The sequence below is a fragment of the Equus asinus genome, chromosome 7, assembly GCF_041296235.1.
Source record: "Equus asinus isolate D_3611 breed Donkey chromosome 7, EquAss-T2T_v2, whole genome shotgun sequence".
Taxonomy (NCBI): Eukaryota; Metazoa; Chordata; class Mammalia; order Perissodactyla; family Equidae; genus Equus; species Equus asinus.
In genome coordinates, this window is record NC_091796.1 from 59,124,044 (window position 1) to 59,130,921 (window position 6,878).

Below are 6,878 nucleotides of genomic sequence, written 5' to 3' on the forward strand. Positions count from 1 at the left end.
ATGAGTTTGGATTTTGTTTTTCAGGTTTTTTTAGTTTCCACATAGAAGTGAGATCATACAGTATTTGCCTTTCTCTGTCTGACTTCACTTAGCATAATGCCATCAAGGTCCAACCATGTTGTTGCAAATGGCAGGATTTCCTTCTTTTTATGGCTGAATAATATTCCATTGTGTATGTACACACACACACACACCAGGTTTAACTTTTAATTACTTTTTCTAGGTAGAAGTGACAGGGCTTGTCATACACACCCCAGGTCCCTGGAGCAAATCCACACCAGGGAATGGGCGTCTCCAGGTGGTAGGCTGGGCAAGATGGGAGCATCCACCGAGCTGGCATGAGCAGAGGATGACGGCACAGGGGCTAAAGAGCCCAGGGGTCAGCACGAGGTGCGAGGTCCCAGAGGCAGGAGGAAACGCCTGTGACGTGGAGCGTGTAGCTGCCATGTTCCAGGATGGGGCAATGCTGCTCTCAGACAGGAGCTGCCTCTGTGTTTAAGGTAAAATATAGCTGGTTTATTCTAAAGAATACAAAAGAAAAGAAAGAAACTAGGAGTTTTCCAGCAAATAGGAAGAAGGCAGGAGACGTGAGGCAGTTTGGGGCAGAATGGGAGTCTGAGCACGTGGTAGGAGACAAGACCCTGAAGAGGAAGTCAGCTGACCCCTCCGAGGCAAGCAAGCAACATAGGAAGCAAGGCCCACCCGGGCTGAGGCGCGGCTGCTGGCGCTCGGCCCGACGTCGCCCAGCCTTGAGCGGTCTGCCACACAGCAGCCTGGGCTGCAGCTGCCTGGGGACTTGAAGGAAAAAGGGCTTTGTCCCACTGAGACAAAAACAGAGAATCACCACAGAAGGCGAATTGTGAAAGCCATTAGGGATTCGGGGGACAAGAAATGAGAGTGAGAGGTGATGACAATGAGATCAAAAGCTCCTCAAAATGTTTCAGAAATGTAGAGGAGACAAGCCTCCCTTTGCTGATAAAGATCCAGGAGCGGCTGGAGAAACGCGGGGAAGCTTTGACGGCCTTCCCGTTCAGCTCCGGCTAAACCTTCTCAAACTGAATTTTCTACTTGGAAACGGAGTAACAGGGAATGTTATTTAAGCCAGAGGTTTTGCAAATGTATTTTTTTCTCCTTCAGAGTGATTATTCAAACTGTGTCATACCCTAAAGCCTGTGAACAAAACAGGTACAAGTGGCACTGCCGGGGTCAAAGGAACAAGGGGGGTGACCCCAGGCACACACAGCTCCTCCCCCAAGCCCGGAGGCAGGTCCAGCGCTCCCAGGGCAGGGCCTGGAGCCTGTCCTCATCTCTTGTTCCACCTCCCTCCAGCCTGCAGTGTGCACAAGCCCTGGACACACCAGCCTGCACAGCCAAGCCCCTCCCTCCACACAGCACCTGCCTGTCCCTCACCTCCCAGGCCTGCAGGAGGCACGGTGGAGAAAAAGCAGGCTCAGAGCCTCATGAGCAGCAGCTTCCGGGCCTGGGGATCAGGACCCGGTCTAGAGGAGGGGGTACAGGCTCTGGGTGGGCACACCTCCCTGGTGTTGGGACCCCTTGCCCTATGGGAAGGGCCCAGCCAGAGGATGGCCAGCATGGGGCCTAGAAGGGAGGCTGGGACTGGAGCAGCAGTTGTTAGGCCTACGTGCACCATTGCCCCAAGGAGCACGTTTTGCCCAACTTCCACGTCAGCCAGGGCTGGAGAGATTGGTGCGCCAGCCACCGGCATGTCCCAAGCCCTGCCAGTGGTGACCCTGACTGTCTGGGACTGTCCTGCCACTCTAACTCCATCTGCACCCTGCAGCCCTAAACGATCCTTCTTCCCTGTAACTCTGACCGCCTCTGATACCTCAACATCCCCATGGTCCACAAGGTCCCTGAACGTGGATCCACGCCGCCGCGGCCCAGCCCTGACGCCCCTGTGTGCTCTCCAGGTGACAGGAACACCCTTCCCTCTGCGCATCCCCCGCAGGCCTGCCTCAGCGCCTTGGCTCACGCTGTTCCACCCCTACAAGGCCAGGCCCGCCGTCTCTGCTGCCCTGGCTTCCCTACTCAGCTCGCGGATCCTCCCCACTGGTGCCCGTCCCCACTCAGTGCTGTGCATTCTCGGCGGAAACGCTGTCCGCGCAGCTGCCTCCGCTCCCTCGGCACCTTGCCCTGGTCCTCTGGCCACGCCCTGGCCTCGCGTGGGAAGTCTAGGGCTCGCGCGGAAAGGTGCTCGATGATGTGTGCTGAGCAGAATTAGACCGGCCTGGGCTGTCTAGGGTAGGGATAGCAGCCCTTAGGGAGACACTTCTTCAGAGAAGAAAAGAGATCTCTGAACAGCGGACTGGCTCCTCCACATGGAAACCATTTTCAGGTGCACACTGCGTCCCCCGCGGGCCCTGCCGCAGATCTCCTGAGCCTGGGCCTGTGGTCCCCAAGCGTGCCGGGCCCTCGGGCCCTCTCGCTGAGCTCAGCCCACCCTGGCTGACTTCCAGGGGCAGGTCCCTTCTTCTCTGTTCCCAAGGGCTTTGTTCTAGGGCTGAGAGGATGCGCAGGTGCACAGTTAACACCCGCAGGAGCCTCCCTCCACTGGCTGCTCTCAGTCCAAAGTCTCCCCCCATATAGTGAAACGTACAAGACGTTAATGAAAGAAATTGAAGAAGACACAAATAAATGGAAGGATTTCATACGATTGTCCAGCTTTGCTCAGTTTTCCTGGGCTTAGGCTCCAGTTATCCACGGTGGTACGTGGCTTTCTAGAGCGTCCTCTCTTGGCTGCCTGCCTTCCTTGCCGTCCCGTCCCCACTCCCTCCCGGCATTCCCTCCCCAACCAAATAAACCACTGGGACTTAAACTCTCCTCTCAGGATCTGCTCTTAGGAGAACCCCAACCACAAGAGCGTGATACCAAAATCAAGGACTCATAAATCAATATATCTCAAAAAAAAATAAAGTTTATATTTTTGTTTGTTTTTAAGAAAAATAAAACTGTTTCATTTGAAAATGCTCTATCAGCAGCATAACTGGTTGTGTCCTTGTTTCCATCAGAACAATTTCTCCAAGCTGCTTGCCGAGCAGAGGTAGATGAGTTGAGAGAGGTTCCGTGTGTGTGGAATGGGAGTAATGAAGCCTGGGCCAATCCCCATGGGGCTCACGGATCTGCATTGCAGAGCTCCCCAGGGGCCTCCTCCCTCAGCCCCTGCTCCAGCCAGTGCTAAATCGGATTCTCTCCGGTGGACTTGCTTATGAAGTCTCCGGGGGACGGGCTTACCAATCAGATCTCATCCGCCCCTAGGAAACTGATCCAGCTTCCACGGGCAAGCATCAAAACAGGAGCACTGTCTGGAAGGAGTAGCAGGAGAACCAAACTCAATGTCTTCTGGCTCCGCCAACAGCAGTTGTGAGCAGCAGCCGAGCCCTGGGCAGGCAGGGAGCCCACAGGCGCAGTGTGGCTGCTCTGATCCTGGAAGGGCATGCGGTCCCTGGCTGGTTAAGGTTTGATTTGTTTCAAAAACCTATTGGAGCCTGTGCCTTTATACTAAGATATTTACGCATTTTGAGAGAGAGTGGAGCCTCTCAGTGACAGCACCTGCCATGAACTCTGCTGTCTGTAAGGCTGGGGAAGCCTCTGTGGAGCCCCGCGTGACCTGAAGCAAGTGCGCTCCTTCCCCGGGCATTTGCACCATGTGTGTCTGCTGAACACTGTGAAGAAATGGGGCTGACTTTTTCATTGAGGCACTGAGACAGCACTGAGATCAACATGTAATGCTTGAAAGATAAATCATTTCTGACCATGACACCATATCTGTAAAGTATAAAGTGTGATCCATCAAAAAGATACAGCAATCGTGAACCAACAGAGCTGCTCTCCCCAAAAGCAAAGTGTTCAGAATTAGGAAGAGAAATTGACGTCTGTGATCAGAGTGGGAGATTTGACATGCCTCTCTGAGAAATTCATGGATAAATCAACAAAATATAAGTAGGCTATAAATGCTTTAAGCAATGAAATTTAAGAGCTTGATCTAATATTATAAATAAATATAAATATCACTTACCCAAGGAAGAATATGTTATTTTCAAGTTCACATCGAAGATTTGCCCCCCAAAAAAATGACCACACACACATTAAATACAAAAGAAAGGTTAACAAATGTCAGAGAATTTTCTCTGACAAACTCGCAATTATATTAGAAATCCACATTTAAAGCTTGGCTAAATAAATATATTTGAAAACACTAAAATTGCACTCCTACATAACTCCAGATTAAGAAAAACCTATAATAGAAATTATAAAATATTTAGAATGGAAAGGAAAGTACTTAAATACCTATTAAAAGTGGTACATAAAGGAAAATTTATTGACCATGTGTTAAAAAACAAAAATAACAAATTTGTGTCAATGGACTAATTGCTCAATTCAAAAGCTTTAAAAAAGAACAATAAAGTAAACCTAAAGTGGGTATGGGATGTAACTAATAAAGGTAGGAACTAGTACTGATGAAATAGGAAACAAATATATAATAGAGATCGACAAAAAGAGCTGATCTTTTGAAATAAACTAAGTAGGACAAATATCTAGCCAGACTCATCTAGACAAAGAGAAAAAACAACACAATAACGGATATTAGTAGTGTGAAAGTGGATACCATGAAGATTCAAAACATCACAAGAAGATACTATGAATAATTTCCTGCCAACAAATTTGAAAATTTGGAAGAGATGGGCAACTTTTTGGAAAAATACAAAGAAAGTTACACATAAATTTAATTTAAATATAAATAGTAATACAGATTTTATTCAAGAAGAAATAGAAAACCCAAATAAACACACAAGCCTTACAGAAATTGATCTAGAAGTCAAAAGTCTCACACCCAAAAGACACCAGACTTCAGTGGCTTTACAGGGGAGTGAAGCACAAAAATATTACAGCCCAGTCACATTTTTGAAAATATGCAAAAGTTTCAAATAAAAAATTGGCAAATTAAGTTAACTATGAAAAAACAGACTAAATCATAAAATATGTTACATTTGATGCAGGAATGCATGGATGGCTTGAAATTCATCTTGAAAGACAGTAAAAAGTTGTTGCCTACCTATCCTTGGCCAGAGAGAGCAGTGAGAGATCCAGGTTTCTTTCATTTTTTTCAGATATGAGAGAAGTCTATGTGGAACATGTTCCAATTAATTAAAATATCTCAGAATCTAATTAAATCTTGAAATGTAATCAAAATGCCTTGTTGGTTTTGAAATGCATTGTTTGTGACTGCTGCTGTTGCTTCTGTTACCTGAATGATTCATGACATAAAAAAGGTTCCATCTGAGCCTGGGAAGAGTCCGTCCCAGCTCACAGTCACAGCACGCAGGCCCACACCAGCACTCAAGGGCCGCTCTTGTCCACTGCCACTCTCAGCACCTTCGCCAGGGGAGGAGGCTTCTAGACGCTTCTGTCCCACAGGAAATCATTGGGAGGCTTTTCCAGGAGGCCTAAGGCAACAGAGGAGAAAAGGTGCCTGTTTCTTGTTCTTTTTTTTTGCCTAAAAGTTCAAAAACAAACGAAACGAAGAGAAACAGACAGACAAGAAATCTACACAGTGATTGTTAGTTGTCCTTCAAGTGATACCTCAAATGTTGATAATGTTTTAAATACCTTTGTGTTGCTGCAGTAAACTAGAAAATAGTCACTATTCCACGGGTCATTGTGGTATTTCATTCTGGGTTTATCCGACACTTGACAAAGTTTTCCCATCATTGTATTCTTGTTTATATTATAAATAGTGAGGGAAATGGAAAAATTAATAAACACTATAAATGGGTTCCGGGCTAGCTCATTTTATTCCTCTGCTACAAGTTGAGCTCATTCATACCAGGATCCTCCCCTGGGGTAGGATTCCAAAGTGGGCCTGGAACATGTCCAGGGCTGCTGGGCCCCTCGGGCGGAGCTCCCAGGTGCAGAGGAAAAGGAAGAAAGGAGAGACCTCCACCGTGCCCTTCTTGCCCTCACAGAGGAGCACAAAGTGCCGATGGCCCCATCCATCTGAACACGCTCACGGTGACTTCCATGCTTTAATTCCCAGTCCTGAGACACAAATCCGGTCCGATCGTTTCTTCGAGGAGCGGGTAAGCACTGTTCTCTCTCTCAGGGCGCATTCATTCTCTGGTCTTTTTGTGAAGAGACTAAATCTACCTCCTCACCAACAGCTAAAATAAGTAAAAGTGAGCTTTTGCTGTTGGAAGGCAGTAAGATGTGGCGGGTATTGTTAGCACAGGCTTTCCTCGTGGACACTGACTAATATAGGATTTTAGCTCAAATCAGGACACTAAGTTTGAGAGCAAGACTCGGGAGAAAGAACATGGGGATAATCAGCTCTGAGGACAGCGGTCAGGTGCAGGCCAGAGTCGCACAGCAGCGTGAGCGGAGGAGTTGGTAGTGGGGACCCCCATGGGAAGGTGAGCTCAGAGGAGGCTAAAATTGTCATCTATGACATGTTTATTCAAGTTTCCTATTCTAGCACAACATTGGAGACAATCTAAATGCCCACCATGGTCAAGTAAATTGCAGTAAATATGCTTTATTTCTATTATTTAGCCATCAAAAAATTATAATTATAAAGATTATGTAACATTGGGGAATTTTTATGATAAATGTAAGGAAAGAACACAAATTTTTCGTGCAACCATCTAATAATAAGTTTACATATGAACAAATACTAGAAACGTGAAAGCATTCTTAAAATCTTAAATAATTTTTGCTGTTTTAAATATTTAAAATATTATTTTTACAATTCAAAGAATAAAAAAGAATAAATTCACTAAATCAAATTGTTCTAACACCAAAAGAAAATGTATGGAGTTTAAGAATTATTAGCAAATTGTTTCTAATTATTTTTAGACGGTCTA

At 46.5% G+C, this 6,878-nt stretch overlaps 1 long non-coding RNA gene across 1 annotated transcript in view; it reads left to right on the forward strand.

The window, feature by feature from the left end:
- Positions 1-5,875: 5,875 nt before the first annotated feature.
- Positions 5,876-6,878, forward strand: part of LOC123286833 (uncharacterized) — a 28,399-nt gene continuing 27,396 nt past the window's right edge. The window contains exon 1 of the long non-coding RNA XR_011504551.1: positions 5,876-6,098. This is a non-coding gene — a long non-coding RNA (uncharacterized lncRNA). The remainder of the gene's footprint in view (positions 6,099-6,878) is intronic.